This window comes from Andrena cerasifolii, chromosome 1 (assembly GCF_050908995.1).
Source record: "Andrena cerasifolii isolate SP2316 chromosome 1, iyAndCera1_principal, whole genome shotgun sequence".
In the NCBI taxonomy this organism is placed as follows: domain Eukaryota; kingdom Metazoa; phylum Arthropoda; class Insecta; order Hymenoptera; family Andrenidae; genus Andrena; species Andrena cerasifolii.
Window position 1 is genome coordinate 31313251 of NC_135118.1, and position 21987 is coordinate 31335237.

Genomic DNA, 21987 nt, shown 5'->3' on the forward strand with positions numbered 1-21987 from the left:
GAATAACTATTTTAAAAATGGTTCAAACGTCTTAAGTTTTTATCAGGCAACGTGTTTCGTGCGTTTTGAAAAAAGATTGCAATTGATCGGAATAGCGAAGAAAATAGTGAAGGTCGTTTTTTTTATCTGAGCCTGTAATGGAAATTTAAAAAAAAAATGCCTTTTCTAGATTTAAGTAAGTTGTATACACGTTGAAACTTTCATAGAAAGAGAATTAGAAGGGACAGCAAATGGAAGGATAATAAAGTGGCTAGGAGGTATAGAAAAGAAGTTTAAAAGAAAAGAAAATGATTCAGATTTTTTAGATTTTCAAGTTGGAATGAGTGTCAGAGTGGAAGGATGAACTATTTAAGTTCCCTTTCAGAGCCGTTGAGACTAAAAATAAAGCTATATATGTCAACATATTGAAGCCAGCAAGAGGAGAAAATATTCCAAAGTAACTATAGGTCGCAAACGCACAGTTTTCCCACAGAAGATTGTTAAAGTTTTCACCAGCTAGGGGCGGAGCGGTTCCCCCCTAAGACCGCTATATGCACCAACACCGGGCGCCCGTGGCTACGGTGGGGGAAGCGCCACGCCCCTGGAGGCGGCCCCACGCAACATAATTGGCCAAAACTTTGACGATCTCTCACAACGAAACTATTACTTTGCGACACATGGTCCCTTATGAACTTTCCATCGTGTTGTCGAGTAGAATACGTAGACACCAGAAATATTTCTCTATGGAACTAAAGTCCGGTTCATTTTTAAACAAATCTCCAACAATTCAGATGCATCAACTTAGCATTTAACTAGCATATAACTCAGATTCATGAGACGATATTACGATATCTCTGTCATGCGTGCACCGATTTTATTGAATTTGGTCTTATTCGAAAGCTTATATGCGGTTTACATGAGAAAAATGCCTTTAAATTTAGAAAATATTGCAGTCGTGATGAGATATTAATGAAATAAGTTTCAGGTTAGGTTGGAATAGCCGGGCGACGAGTAAATGATAGCGACAGTCGACATATACAGGGTGTCTTTCATGTACTTGGCGTCGAGACGCTACCGCGTCTCTAGATTACGTAATGACAGGCGTAGGCAAGTTTCGTGCGGGCTGTCAAGTTTTATGGCCCACCTCCGTTTTAAATATTCAAACAGCGCGGAGCGAGTCCCCGTCGCGCGCACCTGCTATACAGGGTGGCCTGAAAGAACGCCGCAAGCTTAACTCGCGCAGCACGCGTGGAAATTAAAAATAGACTAAAACCAAGTAGACGATGCCATTTTGCGTTGCTAGTCACGTCGAGCTCTATCATTATGCTTGCGTTCAGCGGACGTTTTTGCATGATTTGTTGTACCGAGCAGATATACGTCGATGTTTATTCATGCACGTTTGCGAGATAAAGGAATTAAGTACCTCTTGCCATTAAAACGGACAATTGTAAATTACTTCAAGTCGGAGTTACTTTTGTAGTTTTTCTTTGGTGTATGGTTTCAGATTCGTAAGGATCATTTTCTGTGAATCACCCTGTACATGCACACGCGGAATCGAAGTAACATCAAGCCGCTTTAATCGCGGGGAGATTTATGAATAAGCAACGTTTAAACCGTATCCTTTCGGTTTCCATAGCAGAGAGATTGCTCAGGCTTACTCTGCTATCTTTCGGATCCCTGTAATTAAATGTCAAAACTGTATTATCGTGGTATGTACACTGGAGACGTTTCTAACTGAGGGACCCAGTGGAGAAGAGGCGCATGGTGGCGTTTTATGATTTTAGAGGAAAGCAAGTTGAAGGAAAAATTGTTTTTTTTATAGGAAACGCGGTATGAACGTGTAAATATTTTAAACGGCACTTTAGTTAGATGGTAAGTCACAAATGTTCCCAGTCAAATTTTAGCTGAAATATTATTTTAAGGGGAAATGGGGTGTGAAATTTTAATTATTTTGAACCGCACTTGAGTTAGATAGTAAATGACAACTATTATCAAATTTTACCTAAAAAAATTAACATTATTAGGTCACGTGCTCATTTTCCACTACGCATTTGATTTTTCTCAGCGCGAAGAAAATTTAATATGGAGGTGGTGGAATTAAATTTGAATTATTTTGAACTGCACTTGAGTTAGATAGCAAATGACAACTATTACCAAATTTTAGCTATAAAATTAACATTATTGGGTCACGTGCTCCTTTTTCCCTACGCATTTAATTTTTCTCAGCGAGGAAAATTTAATATGGAGGTGGTGGAATTAAATTTGAATTATTTTGAACGGCACTTGAGTTAGATAGCAAATGACAACTATTATCAAATTTTAGCTAAAAAATTAACATTATTAGGTCACGTGCTCGTTTTCCACTACGCATTTGATTTTTCTCAGCGCGAGGAAAATTTAATATGGAGCTGGTGGAATTAAATTTGAATTATTTTGAACGGCACTTGAGTTAGATAGCAAATGACAACTATTATCAAATTTTAGCCGAAAAATTAACATTATTAGGTCACGTGCCCCTTTTCCACTACGCATTTGATTTCTCTCAGCGCAAACAAAATTTAATATGGAGGTGGTGGAATTAAATTTGAATTATTTTGAACGACACTTGAGTTAGATAGCAAATGACAACTACTATCAAATTTTAGCTAAAAAATTAATATTATTAGGTCACGTGCCCCTTTTCCACTACGCATTTGATTTCTCTCAGCGCAAACAAAATTTAATATGGAGCTGGTGGAATTAAATTTGAATTATTTTGAACGGCACTTGAGTTAGATAGTAAATGACAACTATTATCAAATTTTAGCTAAAAAATTAACATTAGTAGGTCACGTGCCCCTTTTCCACAACGCATTTGATTTTTCTCAGCGCGAAGAAAATTTAATATGGAGGTGGTGGAATTACGCTACGTTGCAGGAACGAATTAATGGCACAAAGAAACGAAAATTTATGCATATTTGACACGTGCCTGTTTTCCACTGCGTCCCTCAATTATTATGGGGTTATCAATCGAGCACCGTGTTTCTACTGTTTCTGGAAAAACGACGGAACTCAAAAGTTCTTTTACCGCGGCCAAACAGTTGCGATGCTACCAATTCGTCACACTGCCTCTGGTATAATCTGGGGGAGTTAAGGAACTCAAATTAAATACGTCAGTGATCCTTCCACATTGCTATTGATTCAGCCAAATTTCCATATTTGCTCTGCAAATAGCCAGAACGAGATAACTTCTCGTTAGACGAACCTGGCTAACCATCCAACCGATCGCTACTCGACTATATACATATGTACCTTCTTTCGAATTTACTCATTTCAGCAGGCATGCTTTCTTTCGGAAGCTTAACCCTAGAATACTAACATAGGCGACCGCAAGGGGGCATGGAAAAAATCTAGCTTGAGAAAAAAAAGCTAATTTTTTAAAATTAATCTTTATTAAGTTTATACTAAGAAAGGAGATATTGTTAAATTTATATTTTAATTAAATTGGCGCTGCAAAATGAGTTCAAAGAGGCAATATTTATTTTAAATTAGCTGTTAAATTTTACAAAATCGATCATCAAACAGTCGAAATTCACAATATTGCCAATTACATATGACAGCTAACCCGATTAGACTGCTTTAATTTTCGCCACCAGATTGCGTAGCGGAAATAAGAAAATACCAATAGCTAAAATTCCAAGCCAATTTTCTCAAAAAACGAAACGCGATATCAAAAAATTGTTTCTTACATTTTCGCCTTATTTTGGCCTGTAGAATCACCCTCCTCCCCCCAGAGTATTAACTATCAATACAGTAATAGATATCCACCCTGAATAATAGGCTGGATCTTATCCGCGAGTTTCTGGTTCAAATCTTCAAACACATCGGTTCGCTACCTTGCTTTACGCGCCCCCCAAAATCATCTAGCCCCAACCAATAGTAACATCCAGGACAAATTGAAAACTGGAATGCTTTGTGTCGGAATAAGAAAACAGAAATGCTAAAAATGTTTTATTAATATCTCGGAAACTAATAAATTCCCGAAGCAACAATTTTAGATTTAGGGTCCTCGCGCGCTCCCCACCCCTCCCCTCAAACCATATGTCGATCGGCCACTGGGGCCATTCAGAAGTACAGCCAAATAAATCTCCTTCAACCCCTTTAAATTCCACAGCAAAATCTTTCAACTGTCCAAGGCCCACGTAAGAAGTGTACTACAGAAGAAGTCTATGGAAAATTTTTATATGCCTCAGAGAACACGAAGACTCGTTTCTTTTCTCTCTCAGAAGACAGCGAATGGGAGAGCGTAGCCCGAAGTGCCGCAACACGTGTAACGAGCAGAAAGGACATAAGCGCGTTTGCGCTTAGCGGGGATATCGAGAGATTTATAAAATCAGGTCGAAAACCTCGTGCCTCCCCTGCTTACGTAACCTTGTGCCACAAAAGACGCGAGAGGAGAAACCAGTCTGTTCCTTTCTCTTCAGCCGGGCTCGGGCCGTTTTGTTTCGAGGATCCCTGGGCCAGCTTCCTCGAACCGATCTGCAAAATCGACTCGTGACTTCGGGGCGTGGATGGAACGGTCACGAGTTCGAGAGTATCTGGATCGGGCCTCGAGCAAACACTATTGCGTACCGCGGTAGAATGTCGAGTAGGGGGGACCAGAGCTAAAAGTTTCGATTTCGATAAAAATGACTGGAAAATAATGTAGTTATTCTCTTCACTATTGACTAATTTCTTGTTAACCCTTAACTGGTATCTTGGGGTCGCTCATGACCCCAGGCACGCAAAGTTCGCTGGAAAATTTTTGGTTGTCTAAGCTTGTAAACTGTTTTTCTAATTAATTTTATAATAATAGTTTAACTTTCTAGGCTTCTATTATTTTACACATTACCTAAGAACAAAATATTCATAGAGGTTGATCTAGGGTCGACTTTACAAATTTCTGTGTCCTTTTTCATTTGGGGTCTGCCACGACCCCGGTATACCAGCCACGTTTGCCAAAAACAGTATACCAGTTAAGGGTTAAATTTATTATGTTTTCTGATTTTAAGCTTGCATTTAATATATTGTAATAGATTTTTCATAGAAAGTAATTTATTTGCGGCTGATCGAAGCGGAACTTCTTACCCCTATATGGGGCAAGTAGTTTCTAAAATATAAGAGTTGCCTTTTAAAGAAATATTTCATTTTCTAATGAAATATTTACAGAAATATCAAACAGAATTTTATTTATAATGTTTATTTATGAAGGTTCGGACCAACAAAACTGTATTATCTTTAAAAGAAAACCAAAACGATATAATAACCATAAACATTATCTTTGGTATAAAAATTATAATCTACTAATCAGTCTTACGTTCAACTGTATGTAGGTACCTGCTTATTGAGATTTGTACTTATCACAGTCAATTATAATAGCATCATGTTCTCTGTCTGTACGCTACTGTAACTCTTTTCTACGCACAGTGCTCTGTCTTGTTAATGAGTAATAATAAAACTAATAATACTCGAAAAGAAGAAAAAAGGTCTGTCGAATATTTGCAGCGCAAAAGGCGAGTGCAAGAACCGATTAGGCAGAAATTTTCGTCAGAGAACGCGATGGCTACAGCAGAGGCAGCGGCGAAGCTTAATTGGCCCAATTAGTCGACCGGCATGGGTATGATCAGCCGCGCTATTAAGCTGAATGAACGCGCGTATATTAGCGACCCGATGGCGAGAAATGTTATTCACGTGGTCCCGCGTCTTTCCCGCTTTTCACCATCAATTGTCGCTGGGCAACAGCTCTTAACTTCGTTACCGGCCCGTTTAAACGTGTCACATGACGGCACGTGCTATAGGAGGGACGATTCTGCACGTCGAAAACAGTTTGGGATCTTAAACGGTCTGCGCGTGACAAGATCGTAAACAAGCGATACCGTTCGTCGCTGCTCGGACACTCCGGAGCGTCTCACGGCTTATAAAGCGTTATACAAGGTGATTCTGGAAACTGAAGGGGCCTGTAGTTCCGTATTATTTATTTTCAGTTGATATCCACCATTGTGTCATCAAATTCTTGAGGATTAATGGAAGCGATTACTTTGTATGATTTTTATAATAATATGCAAGTAGGTTAATAAAAAAAAGTATATGAGGAGGAACTTGTGTATTTGGCAATAGATCTCAATTATTGAAGTTTAAATTTGCAGCTACCGAAAATTAAGAAAAATGGACTTGGTTTTAGCAACAAACCAACGATATTACTTAGTTTATTGATAATTGAGAGGTAATATTATGTAAACTGGAGCAATAGTGACGAGTTTGAAGTTTCAACACTTTAAGTGGACTGAAGTAGTACTAAATATGAATTATCTTGCGTGGAACAGGCTTTTTATATGCGGAGCTAATATTAGGGTTAATTTGCGTAAAGAAATACATATGTTGATGAAGACATAGGTACTAAAGTAGGGTTTATACAAAAAAAACGACTTTTGAAAACCCCGGTTTTCGAATTCCACTATTCCCAAAAAACTGGTTCGACCGGTTTTAGAATTTTCACAAAAAATATAATTAAAATAGTAAATAAATATTTGTGCTTATTTTAAAAAATTTCAGTTTCTTTAATATTTATAGAATTATAAAAATATAACAGAATAAAATATACTGTATTTATACAGAACCAAATAAATAACAAAAAATTGAAATAATTAAAATCCGTACACTTTATGAGTTCATTTAATATTTACGGATCTACAAAAATATAACACAATGAAATACACTGCATACAAAACCAAATGAAAAAAATTATATTCCCAAAAATCGGTTGAACCGGTTTTCGAATTTTCACAAAAAATATAATTAAAATAGTAAATAAATATTTGTGCATAGTTTAAAAAATTTCAGTTTTATTAATATTTATAGAATTATAAAAATATAACAGATTAAAATATATTCTATCTATACAGAGCCAAATAAATAACAAAAAATTGAAATAATTAAAATCCGTACACTTTATGAGTTCATTTAATAATTACGGATCTACAAAAATATAACACATTGAAATACACTGCATACAAAACCAAATGAAAAAAATTATATTCCCAAAAATCGGTTGAACCGGTTTTCGAATTTTCACAAAAAATATAATTAAAATAGTAAATAAATATTTGTGCTTATTTTAAAAAATTCAGTTTCTTTAATATTTATAGAATTATAAAAATATAACAGAATACAATATACTCTATCTATACAGAACCAAATAAATAACAAAAAATTGAAATAATTAAAATCCGTACACTTTATGAGTTCATTTAATATTTACGGATCTACAAAAATATAACACAATGAAATATACTGCATACAAAACCAAATGAAAAAAACTAATGTAACTAAAATCCGTTCAAAGTATAAATTAAAAATCTTAATTTCATTTAGTATTTTTCTCTCCCGAAAATATTAACTCGTGAAGATTAGTTGTAAAGTAAACTGTTACCTACTACAATATGCTTGCGCCCGAGGCGATTTCAATTCAAAATGTTAACGTTTTTAATTAAACAATTAATTAATTTTTACATATTAAATCTAGTATATAAAACCGGGTTTTTTAAATTTAAAACCCGGTTTTCGAATTATACAAATTCATAAAAAAAAATAAACGGTTTTTAAAAACCCACAAACCCTATACTAAAGGTAGCATTGTTTTCCTCGGGGATTAGAAACGAGGTATACTTCGTCACGGTTTCTAGAATCACCCTGTATGAATGGATGAAATTATCATAACACCCATTTTACGTAGCCTATCTTCTTATAGCAAGCATGTTTCCTAAAGTGCAATGTACAATTGCACTTTTTACCACCGCGTTACTATTTCTATCGAGGGTAAGGTCGTCGGGAAATGAATAGCTTCTGAGCTATCTGTGATCTATAATAGAACTGTTGCATGAAAGATGCATTATCCCATTAAAACAAGTTACCGCGCATTGCATTCGCGGAGCTGCACTTGATCGAATATCTATTTCTGCCGATTTCTGATTCTCTCTCTACCATGCCACAGGTCCCGAAGTGTTGTTTACTAAAAAGTCACGTCACAAGTATCGATGGCTTAGTACACAAATAACGTATGTCCCCTTTTACCGTTTTTGAGAGAAACAAGTTTAAATATACAATGATACATAAGTTTCAGAGGCATGCAATGAAAAGAAATATTATTTTCGACAAATTTATGCAGTAGATATAAATGTGATTTTTGTACAATATAACGAAACAGTCAATAACTATGTGTTCCATATAAAAACTCAAATGTCACAAAAAGTGGGCATACAATATTTACGCACTAAGCCATCGATATGAACTACGCAACAGTGTAAGATTGAAGCTTCTTGGCCACGCATTTGACCTTCCTCAACCTCTGTCTCCCCAACTAACATAAATACTGTCATCGCCCGTGTTCGTGTTATTGCAGTCCTCGCTAAAACATTTGTGGGTCTATTCCTGGTCAAGCAGCTCGTTTATACCTCGACCAGACAATCCAAACTCACCCTACTCGCCTAGGCACTGTGCTAACTATACATGAGCGATATGAAAGAGATATTTAAGAAACCGACGAGCCAAGGGCAGCCCTAAAGCTGGGTTTACATTATTCATTACTGGTACACATACATATGACTATATGTCCACAATAAAAAAGTCGAAAATTGACAAAATTTACGTATTATTATTATTATTATTAAAATTGTAGAGCTTAGAAGAAAAAGTTCAATTTTTGAAGAAATTTTTTGATCGCACTTTTTCTCCTCAGCTCTACAATTTTATAAATTTTCAACTTTTTTTATTGTTCTTGAGGTTCATCGATGATATAATTTCATAAATAATAAGAATATTTTGGGTTTTTTGATTCGAGACAAGAATTAAAGGCGGTAGAACGTACTACCTGCGGCAAGACGTTTCGATAGTGACATTTACAACGCATATTTTTAACATGAATTTTTTTTTTCATATCTTCAAATCTTAAATATGAAGCGATAAAAACGTTCAAAATGCTTTATAACTTCTTAAAAAAAAATTCCCCAAAAAGAACCTGTTTTAGCGTTGCGTGCAATATAATCTCTCCTTAAGGCGGACTCACGCGGATCATTTCAGTGTCATCAGTTATAGCGTGAGTAACAGACACGGACAAATATGATCTGTTTCTTTCCAAAACAGGGAAACGATATTTTATACCACCGAACCGTCGCAGAAACTCAACTGATTTCGTTAAGTGCGAATCCGCCTTTACGCGAGCCGAAGTTCGATCGTATAGTCCACATTTCGAGCGAACGATACACTAACGATACGTGACCGACCAGTCGTGAAGCTTTTGTGTCTTCGAGAGTGGCCTTGATATGCATGTGTGCAGGAGTGTCGTTCCGAAGGGATACGTCGACACGTACTGCGTCTGTGCATTTTTGTTCAATTCCCGGTTTTCAGGCCGCCACGCCAGTGTACCTTCCGAATAAATTCCAGGATAAAAATGCCATTTCTAGAGGCACGCGTCCGCGACTATCCACCATCGCGCGCCGCGCTTAACCTTGCCTTTCCCTTTTTTCTATTATTTCCAACTTTAGCCTGCCTCTAACCGATACAGCTTGCGCGACCCATATACATAGACGCGTGCGTGTATTTTCTTCTCCAGTCTCGCGTAAAACCTGCGTTACAATTTCGCTCCGCTGAGGGAACCTTCTCGTTCATTGTCTACGCGATAATAACTCTCCCCCATATGTTCTATTCCTGATGCCATTCCCACTGTTTTCAACGCTGGAAAGATCGCCAGTTGTCGCAAGCAAGGGAACGCGTGTCGGGCTTGTGTCGGATGAGATTATTAAAATGGTGATGAGGTGGTATAGAAATATTATGAAGATCATTTGTTCAGGTTTTATGATCGTAATAAGGGACTATTATAATATAGGCGAAGAAGAACCCTCGTCGGGTGACGGGACTCGAACCCAAGATCTGCAGCGGGGTCCTCTGCGTACTGCGCAGCCGCGTTGCCAATTCCCCCAACACCGACTCTAGGATGTTACTCTGCTCCGAACTCTACAATACGGAAACTAACGGGGCGCCACCTGTGTGCCAATCGCACCATAACCTGTTCCCAAACGCCGAATGCTTACTTGCCTGCGATCTTAGAGCATATAAACATGGAGGAAGCATTGAATGGGCAAAAAAGAAAGATATACGTTGGGGTCAGCCTCTCTCTTTCTAGCGTCAGGGGCGGCAGTGTTTCTCTTTTGATGTTAGAAAGAGAGAGGGTGTCCCCAGTGTATATCTTTCTCTTTCTACCGTCGTCTACATTTTCGCTCACTGCATGCTTCCTCCATGTTTATATGCTCTAAGCAGTCTAAGCCTACAATCGTTGGGTCCAGAAGGCCATTAAGTAATACTGGTGGCTTAAATCTGAATTAATTTATATTAAATTGATTTAATTTTATATTAAATCGAATTGCAATGCAATTGGAGGTTCGTATTTAATATAATTTTAAGGTTAAAATTAAATAATTGTATATTAAATTGAATTAAAATTGAATTGCAGGTTTAAATTTAATATAATTTTAAAATTGAAATAATTTTAAAAATAAAATTGAAATAATTTTAAAATTAAAATTGAAATAATTTTAAAATTTAAATTGAAATAATTTTAAAATTTAAATTGAAATAATTTTAAAATTTAAATTGAAATAATTTTAAAATTTAAATTGAAATAATTTTAAAATTGAAATTGAAATAATTTTAAAATTGAAATTGAAATAATTTTAAAATTGAAATTGAAATAATTTTAAAATTGAAATTGAAATAATTTTAAAATTGAAATAATTTTAAATTTTAAATTGAAATAATTTTAAAATTTAAATTGAAATAATTTTAAAATTAAAATTGAATAATTTTATACTAAGTTGAATTAATTTTAATTGGAATTTTAAATTTGAATTAATTTAAGTTAAAATTAAACAACTTTATCTAAATTTAACTAAAATTTAATTGGAGGCCCCAGGTTCAACGTGAAACTAACTTGTAGTAGTAAGAAAAGGTCGTGGGAAAGAAACAAGTGTACAGTTAGTGAATATCAACCTGGAATAAGTAAAAGCTTCGTATACGAAATTTTGCAGCTGATATATTTACACATTCTTTACTAATCGCGTTGACATAACAGGCCTAAGGGGAAACCATTTGTATATTCCTGTCGATAAATTGCGGTGTTTTCGCTAACGTTCGCCTTTCAAACTTCCTGCCAACTCAGTACACGCACATATACTTTGTAAGAAACTAAGCCACTAAAAAGAGCGTACCTACGCAGAAGAGAGAGAGTGGCACAGGATCGCAGCGACGACACAAATATGTATTCCACGCCGCTGCCTAGGTCAGGGCTAATCGGTTGGATCGTGCATGCCACGAGCTGGACAATGCTAAGGCTATCATCGATCGAACATTATGCGAACACCTTTATTATCACCTGTCGCTGCTCGAGTCCGCGTACCTCCGTTCCAATAATCCTAGTATATCTTTTCATCGTTCTCGTGGAAACGGTCATTATTCCGTTTCGATTAGAGACGCTTCTCGGAACAGATTTCCGCCATTATCGAGAATCCCATTGTTCTAAAATTTTTCTACACCTCTCTGCATCTCATTCTTACCTACAGTGTGTCTCCTAACATTTCCACCTGAATGATCAATGGTGTCTCTGACTAGGTAGGGTAAAGTAGCCGAAATATGAGGCCCATTTTTTAAAAACATCATAACTCTTGACTGAGAACACTTTTATTAAACCTCGATACACGCTTTAAAAGTACAATATGTATTCTTTAGCAACCTACTGGAAACTACTATAACAAAAATTCGATTTCTTCATAATAAAATAAAAACGAAAGTCATTCAAATTCGCAGATAAATAAAATAAAACGGGCTCCTAATATGAGACCCCAGTTTGTTTTTTCCAGAAGCTTATTTTTTCTCTCTTTTTTTTAGTAAACTCGGCATGTGAAGTCTATTTCTTCATCATTGCAGTCTTCGTGGGCCCACCGCCGAAGTCTTCGTGCCCTTTCCACCACGCCCATTGTAACACTTTATACGTACACTTAACCCATTGTTCACCTAGCACATCTGAATAATAAAGACCTGTGCAAAACAAGCATTCTGTATCATAATTTTCTTTCTTAATCACTTTTATCATTCAGAACAATTTCTTCTTCACTCTCATCAGCAGAACTTTTAACCCTACTCTCGCTGCTTTCTCTCCCGAGCATGAAAGTAAACATGGGTTCCAAGGTGACCGGAGCTCGAGCTACTGCAGATAAGGAAACGCGCCAGGCTTCCACGAAATACAACACTTCGTTCCGAATCCAATTCCGGTTTCGGTGATATACCTAGCTGTATCTCTCCACGGAACTATCGATGCCTGGCCCAATGCCATATCTGGAATACTAGCTGGCGATTCCAGTCCGTCTTCTTCACTGCTTCGAATACTGTTGAACGATTAGGAACACCGTTCCAGCAATAAATCTCCATCTTTAACGATGGCTCATTGGAAGTCGTTTGCCAGGCAGATCGAGCGCGGATTACATAAGCGAGATTTATTTGCATTTTTCCCGCGAGTCCGGCGCGTCGACCTCTGGGTCGTGTACAATAAATCACCCGTGTCCCGGCTGAAAAGCTACCGTGACGATCGACGAGAACTCGCTGCTCCTCGCATGCGACCAGGAACCACCGCCGTTTCCATACATTCCGAGCGAACGTTTACGGCTTGCGTGGAACGCTATCGATCGGTTATGGTCGGAGGCGTATCGTAACACGACCAAATTTGCGTAAGCACGTCGATCGATTTTACTAAAAATATAGCCACGCGTATCCAACGTAATGGAGAGGGTTTAATACCTTCGACGCTGAGCACATGTCGTGTGCGGAAAGCTTGCAGTCGTATCTGTTAACTACACTCGTTGAACGCCTATGTGCGTTCCCCGCACAGGTGTATACTCACTGAAGGGATATCGTTCGCTTGTTGGTAAAACTAATCAACTCCATGTTTCTTAATTTTCGGTAAATGAGAAGTTGAAGTTTACTTTATTACAATAAATCGGGTAATAATTAAAAGCTATGGCAAAATATGTACATACGTTTTTGTCGTTAAAAACTTAGAAACTAATTACTTCCATTAGTTATTAAGGGTTTTAGGAGGCAATGATGGACTTGGTGAGTTGTGTTGGGATATTTGAACAGAGAAAAGTTGGACAAATAATTTCGAGTCAAAATGAACAAATTTCATCCACGTGACGTTTTCTGTGACTTTCTTGTAATTTTTATTCTGCATCCAAAGCAGCCCTATGGCCTATGAATTTTAGACACCCGGTATATAAATCCCCCGGTGCAGGACGAGCATCAAACGATGGGATTATGGTCGCGCGAGACGAAAAGGGTCTCGATCGATACAAGGCTCGGCGAACCGGTCGTTTTCTCTGTAATTTCTACCGCGGACACAACCAACGACGTAATTAAGTGCTATTACAGTCATTTACGTGTCGGTATCGGCGTCGTGCGTGTCATCCGATTAGCCCGTGGAGAGCAAAGTGTCGGCATAGCTACGGCCTAGACGCGTCGAGTATCTGGGAAAGCAATATGAAAGCAATATGAGCCCCGCGCGCTTGACACGCTCGCGGTGGATGCCTGCCTCTTATCGATCGATCGGGAACTCGAATTGCAGGCATACCAATGGTGGTATTGGTAAACAGAGTAGCGTAAGATTTTCCCTTTTCTCTTACTTTCCGTCTTCAGCTTTCTACAAGTCGTCAACGACGTTTGAATTTTAATTGGTGGGGGTTTGTTAAATTTTCTTACCGATTTCTTTCATCTTAATCTTGAAATTTAACCGCAGGTGTCAGATATTTGTCTGAAATGAAAAGTTTGCAGACACGTATTCACCGTGGAATTTCCCTCCACTTTTCACCGAAATTTTCCACGTTCGAGCACCTGTTTGCTTACATTCAAAGTGAATGCTCGAAAAGTCTAGATCAGCGTTTCTCAGCTGGAGCTCCGCGATACCATGTTTAGGTTCGCGAAAAATTACTTTATACTAAAATTTATTAATATTAATAAGTACTAATAAATATTAATAGATATTAACAGATATTATTAAATATTATTAGATATTATTAAATATTAATAGATATTAATAAATATTAATAAGTGTTAGGTATTAAAATTTATAAATATTAGTAAATATTAATAAGTATTAGGTATTAAAATTTATAAATATTAGTAAATATTAATAAGTATTAGGTATTAAAATTTATAAATATTAGTAAATATTAATAAGTATTAGTGGATATTAATAAATATTAATAATATGTAAATATTAAATAACACAAAATTTTTGAATTGGCGGACTATAGGTTTACAAAAAAAAAGCTATTGAGGTTAGAGGTTCCACCAAATTTTTCGCACTGTATTAAGTTTGGAAGGATTCTGCAAAATTTAATTGAGAACCGCTGCTCTACGCGACTATCTATAACTTGTCAGCAAGCTTGAACGTAATTTGTCAAAGACCAATTAGTTATAATTTCATCGGCCTTCGATTTACATAGTTGTACACCTAGAAAGCATGTACAGGCAGGATTGTGAACGAACGGGCCGCAGAGGACAAATGGCTTTGCGGACGGCATTCTCGAACCCGAGTTCACCCGAACGTTATTTACGGTAGCCGAATGAAGTTCGTGGAGGACGCACCATGAACCTCGCAGTGAACGTTTAAAGAGCGTCGCCGAATCCGAACCGCGAACGCTATCTTATTCCAGGTATATAACTTTCCTATTACATCACGCGGCTTTGTCAAGGTTTAACATCCGAACGCTCAGTCTACCCCGCTGCTTTCTTCGATCGTGGCCCGTGAAAGCTTACAACTGTTCCTAATGTGCCAATGTCGGTGCACGCTTACCTCTGCTTTGGGCGTCACGGCTTCGTCCCAGTGTATTCACTTTCAATTTCTATTTACTCGACGACACAGATTAGGTCGACGTAAGTACTCAGCATATTTCGAAACAAATACCATAACTTACTTCTGGACACAGAAACGTAATTCCCAGATATATTTGCCATAGAAGTTCGGATATCAAGAAAAGTTTAAGGTTCTCAGTCCAGCGTACTACCTCCGACAGATTTCAAGAGCTTCGTTCAAGAGCAAACGAATCAACCATTTTCTGACAAAAATGATTCCTTCTGCGGTCACAGAGGGCCTCGCCAATTGACCAGTAGCTCCCCTTGTTCAATGCTTCGCGGTTCACAAAGTAGGACTCTGTAGTACCAAGCAATAATGACCGATCGCAAACTGACTTCGAAACCAGTTTCGCTACAAATAACGAACTTTCTAAGTTTTACTTCGTCTTGGAAGTATTATATATTCAGAGTGGAAGGTGTTGAGGGGGTAAAGCAAACAAAGTAGCTGAATCGAAGGAAAGTTCTAGCAGCGTCTGTTGTGCTTTCCAGACGCTCCTCGGGCTACGTACCTCGGGAGACGCGCGTCTCCCAGTGCGCCTCTTTCCTTTTTCTCCCTTGTTCGGTTTGCAGACCTGCGCGGGACGAACTGCGGACGGGCGTAAAGTGTAAGCCAGCCTATCGGGTCCAGCGTGCACAGACGACTTCCTCACCGACCACCTTGTCGACCGCACGACCGACTGACACGAATGACAGCGACGAAACGTGCAGCTGAATCGCGAGCAACCAGACTGATTCTTCCCCCTCCCTCCCTCCCTCCCTGAACGATAGTACTCCGACGGGCCCCGCAGCCCATTTTACTCGGCCGGGTGAATCGACTACCTGTGACCAGTCTGACGATCACCACCTCGTGGAACGATCTAGCGTCGCTGCGCCTCCGAGCTTATGCACCCCGGGCCCCAGTGACGCTCACCTAGCGCCAGTGGTTCTTAACCTCGTAACTGGGGGAGTTATGGTAACTTCGCACGTTTGGAAATGTCTCTGCTACAATTGGTAATACGTAGGAGTGAACTTAAGGGGAAATTTTGATCATCAGACTCGTACAAGAAGGGAAAGTGTGGCGATGAGACATTTTGTAGTTCTGAGATACACGGGTAAAGGTAATGCACGTGTTACGTGTAAGGATATTCCACGTGGACTATTTTTATTAATGGAAAACTTGTCAGGGTGAAAGGTTAGTTCCGGAAAGTATAATCGTTAGGAGGACGATGGTGTTAACGCAGGTTTTCTATAAGCGGCTGGACGCAACATCAAGCATTTGAAAGTCGATTTTATCGAAAATGAAGCGCGATATCAAAAAAAGTTGCTGTTCCTTTTTTACTTATATCAAGTAAATAAGTCGAGAAGAAGGAATACAATTTTTTGATATTGCGCTTCACTTTCGAGAAAATCGACTTTGAAATTCGTCACGTTACGTCCAGTCGCGTATAGGAAAAACCCTATGTACCTTTAGACTGATTGCCTAAGAAGTTCAACGTCCGGATTTTATACATTTCTTTAGAGGGTGTTACCTAACCTTCTAGAGGTGGAGTTCTGGATTTTAACTTAACGTTATTGGGCAAGATGAACTCCCTACTTCTTTAGCATATAGGTGGCTTCTGCACAGTGGCGGATTTAACGGGGAGGCTGACGAGCAGTTGCCTCCTAGGCTCCTGCACAGAAAGGTCCCGCAGGGCCCCATCTCCAAAAAAATTATGATTTTAACCAAGCACTATACTTTTTTTGTCTGTACCTTTCTGCACACTTAGCCCGTTTTTAGTAAACTACCTCTTCATTTACCCCCCAAAATGGGCCCCTTAGGACGTTTGCCACCTGGGCCTTTTTTCTTAAATCCGCCACTGTATCTGCAAAGAGTTATTTTCTTTCTGAAACAGGTATGAATCCTCGGCTGACCGCAGTGAATTCAGGTCGGCGCCCCGCAGTCCAGGGTGCAAATGTGAAATATTCATTGCAGCGTATTAAGAAATTCTTTCTTTATTCTTTATCGTATCGATATGGAAGTGACACCAATGGCTTCCTGGCGTTCTCCCGATTAAAACCATACCAAATGTCATGTAAATCGGACTATTTTCAACGAAGTTAACTTGAAATTATGCAAATCAATTTTTCATGTAATTTCCTTCATTATGCTCCGAATTGCGTCGTTCTTGGTGTCAGTTTCATCGGCGAAACATAAGGAATCGATTGCCACCGTTTTCGCAGAGATCTGATGAGAAATACGGAAACGGGACATTTCGCATTCGTTAATAAATACTCCAACCCCTTCGAGGGTCGAAATCCGTAGATTAGGAAAGGCACCACGGGGGGGTTTCCTCGTCACGGTTGACCAGGCGGCATCTCTTTGATCAGGCGCACCGAGAGAATCACCCACCCTGTATAGCTACGCGGGGTCCTAACAACCTGCTAGCGGACCAGGGTTTATTGCAGGGACACATCTGAAATTACTTTATCCTACAGATAGACGTTTTAAACTAATTAAACAATCATGCAGATAGAAACTGCAAGAAAGTTTTCACGCTTAATCCTCAATTATTACAAGCTAATTTATCTCTTTTCGGTATTCTATAAATAGGGTGGCCAACCGTATTATAATTTATAATATATTGTATTGTATTACATTATTTAACTGTGACTTTGCGTGAACCGTCAATCAATGACATAAGATAAATTAATATTTAAAATCACGCGAGCTTCCATTCGTCACTACTTTTATTTCTGAAATAATCCAAAAATGGTCAGAACCTTTTGGAAACCGAGAAGATGACCCAAACAATCACTCGAAACAACCCCGTTGATTATTCCGAGTTCGGAAACGACAGGTTCAAAGAAGACGCGTCGACGCATCACCCTCCACATGAGGAAGGCCGTCTGTCCACGAAGCGTCACGTCATAGACCAATCGTACGACGCATTGATGTGCATTTGTCAAGATGCCTGGCGTTCGATTGGTCCCTAAGCGTACGCGTCTATGATGAGACGCTTTGTGGACAGACGGCCGAACTCTCCTTTTGTCTCTGCTAATATTAGTCCGCTAGTGAAGGTTGAAACGCAACGATGTCACGTTAACGATGACGCAAAGGCGTCGAAGAATACTCGCGCACCCGTGCGCACTACCGTTTACCTTTCCTAGGCCTTGAAGGCAGCCCGTGCCTCGCATGGTACCTGTTCCCGCAAGACAGTTCCCAAAGAACAGTTTCTAAAATAATCATCGGCTCGCCTCTCACTTTTTGGCGAAGCAGCACTCGAGACATTGACCAGCCCGGTTTTGCGGCCAGGCTCGATACAGTACAAAGTGCGAAGTGGAAATGCTGAACGAGTCGCGTGGATTCGTCGAAATTACGCAACGCGATTTCTGGAAACTACAATGATTCACAGAAATAAAGATAAAGAAAATAGTAGCAATGCCATAAAAATATCCAGGGCCGGGTTTGGAGATTTGGTGCCTCTAGGGTAACAAGTGGCTACCACTTTTTCCAAATATCATTAAATTATTTTAATTTAAAATAGTCGAGATAATTTCAAAATTAATTTAATACAGCAACTCACGTATGAGTTATTGCTAATTCGCTATATTAGAGAGAAGTGAATTGTTTTTAAAGTTGTCTCAAGCTTCTGGGTTTAAACATTTTCCAATTTCTATCCCTCAACCTTTTTCGCTCCCCAAATTTTTTCCTGCAAAAATTACGCGAAAAGATCAGGATTTCAACTTTAAATAGCTGCCATGTTGTTTTAACTTAATATTTCGGAAAATTCTCTCCGTCAACCTGAGGATACATTAATATACTAACGAAATCTTTTTTGTTTTCTGATTTTAGATAATCTGGTTACGAATGGCAGTGCTCACCGCGAAAGCAAATTTTTAAAAATGCTTCTTGGATGTCGCTTGTTATTTTATTATAAACTTAAATATTTTTCTACGAAAAAATTACCAAATGTTCTTTAAATGTTGCTCTTTTAAACGCAAAAAGTTTTGTAAAATTATACGCTTCCGCTTCTTCAAAAAAAATTCACAAATATTCGCCTCTTTTCGACCGCCTGACTAGGCATAACCCCTTAAGGGGGCACTAGGACGAGTGGCAATTAATTGAATTGTAGAGTAAGTGCAAGTCGATATCGGGGCAACAAAATTACAGAGTCGGACGATAGTAAAAGAATCTCTCAAACTCGATATTACTATAAAATCAGTAGAAAACAAACTCGCTTTCGGTTTGCAAAGCAAATTTATAGTATTTATACAGAGAGACTCTAGAATCAAGCACATTGTCGTGTTTAATGAAGACATGATTCCGTGACAGGCCACGCGCACCTGACCAAACTGTACACACAGGTGCAGTGGTGGATTTAAGGAAAAAGGCCCAGGTGGCAAACTTTCTGAGGGGCCCATTTTGGGGGGAAAATGAAGAGGTAGTTTGCTAATAACCGGCTAAGTGTGCAAAAAAGTACAAACAAAAAATATAGTGTATGGATAAAATCATAATTTTTATTTGAAGATGGGGCCCTAAGGGGACTTCTGGACAGGTGCCCATTTTTCGGGAAAATGAAAAGATAGTTTACTAAAAACGGACTAAGTGTAGTGGAACAGAAAAAAATATAGTGTTTGGAGAAAATCATAATTTTTATTTGAAGATAGGACCCTAAGGGGACTTCTGGATAGGGGCTCATTTTTCGGGAAAATGAAAAGCTAGTTTACTAAAAACGGACTAATTCTAAGTGTAGTGGAACAGAAAAAAAATATAGTGTTTGGAGAAAATCATAATTTTTTTAGAAGGTGGGTCCCCCTGGGGGCCTTCTGGGCAGGGGCCCGACCGTTAAATCCACCACTGCACAGGTAGTAAATAGAAATTCCATGAATTTTAATATTCAATTCCCCCGTTGTGCGAGCCACGCGGCAAGCTAACGTTCTCCCACAGCAGATTGAACTTGAGAAGCGGAACATTGAACGACATTGAATTTCTCGACCGGAAAAATGCTAATTGGAGGCGTATAAATAGCAGCGATGCCGATGTCGGCCAGTACACCCAGATTATCGCGGGCACACGAGCGTGAAAACGTTTTTCCCCATTACCAATTTGTATGCATATCGTGTGCGGCGATTAATAGCGTGCACGGTATCTTTGGCGGCGCGGTAAATCCATCGCTATCGAATTGATACCCAGCGTCATTAAACGCACGGGAGATCCTATTGCAGCGCGATAAATCACATGTGTATGTATACATAGTGAAGCATCGATTGTCCGCAGCGAAGGGGGAAGAGGAAATCGCTTCCTATAAATGGCCCCTCGCGATGTTGATCGATGGAGATCCTGCTTGTGATATTGGATTTTGTATCTGCGGTGCTGACGTCTTTACTATCTTTTCAATCTTCAATAATGCTAGCCTTATAAATAGTAACTTTGGTACAATGCCATCCACTTCATTCTTCCTGCGTTTTATTCCTTAATTCATTTTTGCCAAGAAAAGTACCCACGTCGAATCAGGGCCGGCACCAAGGGGGTGCGGCGGGTGCAAGGCCCCGGGCCAAGGGCTGTACAGGAGTCCCAGAAAAAGGAAATATAAAGAAGAGGAAAAAATGAGGAAGACAAATTTTTATTTAATTAAAATTAATTTAATGTTATAAACCGACGTGAATTTCACGCTCCAAATGCAGAATTGACAATGCTAAGGACTCGCCATAATTGTGGTTACGCGGTGGTAAGCCTACCATAATGTGCGAGCACTGTCAAAAAAGAAATTGGAATATAAATTTTAATATAATCAGGGCCGACCTTCTCTATGTATAAAGGGGCCCGGGTGCAACATATATTTTGGGGCCCTAAACGATTTCCCAACGGTAAAAGAGCATAACATTTTTTCTCAGGACGAAATCACGTGAAAAAGTGTAATAACAACAATAATGAAGAAAATAAAAAAAATTAAGAAATAAACATTAACATATTTAAATATATTGTCATGCCTTAAATAATATTAAACTATTATATTATTATATTAGAAATTATATTTCAATTTTTTTTTCTTAATTTTAAACAAATAAAAAAATTCGTCCCCATTTTTTCTTTTTTTTCATTCATCCTTTTTCTGGGGCCCCTATACAGCCCGGGCCCCGAGTGCCTTGCACCTGCTCCATCCCACCCTGTAGCCGGCCCTGAGTATAATAATATAATAATTTATTGATATGGCACTAAAACGTCACATATTTAAATGCTTTTATTTTCTTTATTACCTGTTATTATTATCCCTTTTTCTTGAAAAGATGTTACGCTCTTTTGCCGCAGATAAATTCTTTGGGCCCTGAAAGTATTTCTCGCATCTGGGCCCGTTTATAGAGAAGGCCGGCCCTGCGTTGAATATTGACGAGGTATTAACCTCGTACACTTGCATAATCCGTTCTACGTAATTTCGGGGTATCAGTTCTTACAGATTAGTATACACAGATGTCTGTCTGATTCACTTCCATTCTTGGTATTTGATCCTTTTCACGATCGATATTCAAATTCGTCGTCGTCACGAGATATCGTAATCTACATTCTATAAGTGCTGACGCGGTCCAGTTCCGTTCGAAGCGTGCAAAATGGCCAGAAAGAATTCTGCTGGAGCGACGGATGAATCCCGAAGAGGCTGGATAGGATGATTCATCGAGGCGAGACGTGTCGCCCGCTGGTCGACTCGATTAAACTGATTGAAAATGGGACCACAACTCGTGACTGCAACGAGCACGCGCGCACGCGGCACGAACGCATAAAAGGCGAATCAAACGAATTAGCAGATAATCGACCCTCCGGCGAGAACCGACGCGCGGCACGTGGCCCTGACGAATCGCTCCTTTTAGCGGTCTTACTGCATGATATGTAGATTGCTAAATAGTAGCTGTACATGCGGTGACAGATTTAAGAAAAACAGGTCTCGGTGGCAAACGTTCTGAGGGGCCCATTTTTTCGGAAAAATGAAGAGGTAGTTTACTAAAAACGGGCTAACTGTAAGAGTATCTGCAGAAAAAAAATGTTGTGTTTGGATATAATCATAATTTTTTTTTTTTTTTTGAAGA

The 21987-nt window shown here is 38.8% G+C and overlaps 1 protein-coding gene across 2 annotated transcripts in view; it reads right to left on the minus strand.

The window, feature by feature from the left end:
* The window catches only part of Ae2 (anion exchange protein Ae2), a 102529-nt gene that overhangs the window by 71235 nt on the left and 9307 nt on the right, over window positions 1-21987 (minus strand). Inside the window, exon 1 of one of the 2 annotated variants that reach the window (XM_076825156.1) lies at window positions 15459-15640. The exons of the other annotated variant lie outside the window; for it this stretch is intronic. The gene's annotated coding sequence lies outside the window, so the exon portion shown is untranslated. Of the gene's footprint in view, window positions 1-15458; window positions 15641-21987 lie in introns of those variants that run through there. 2 annotated transcript variants of the gene reach the window in all.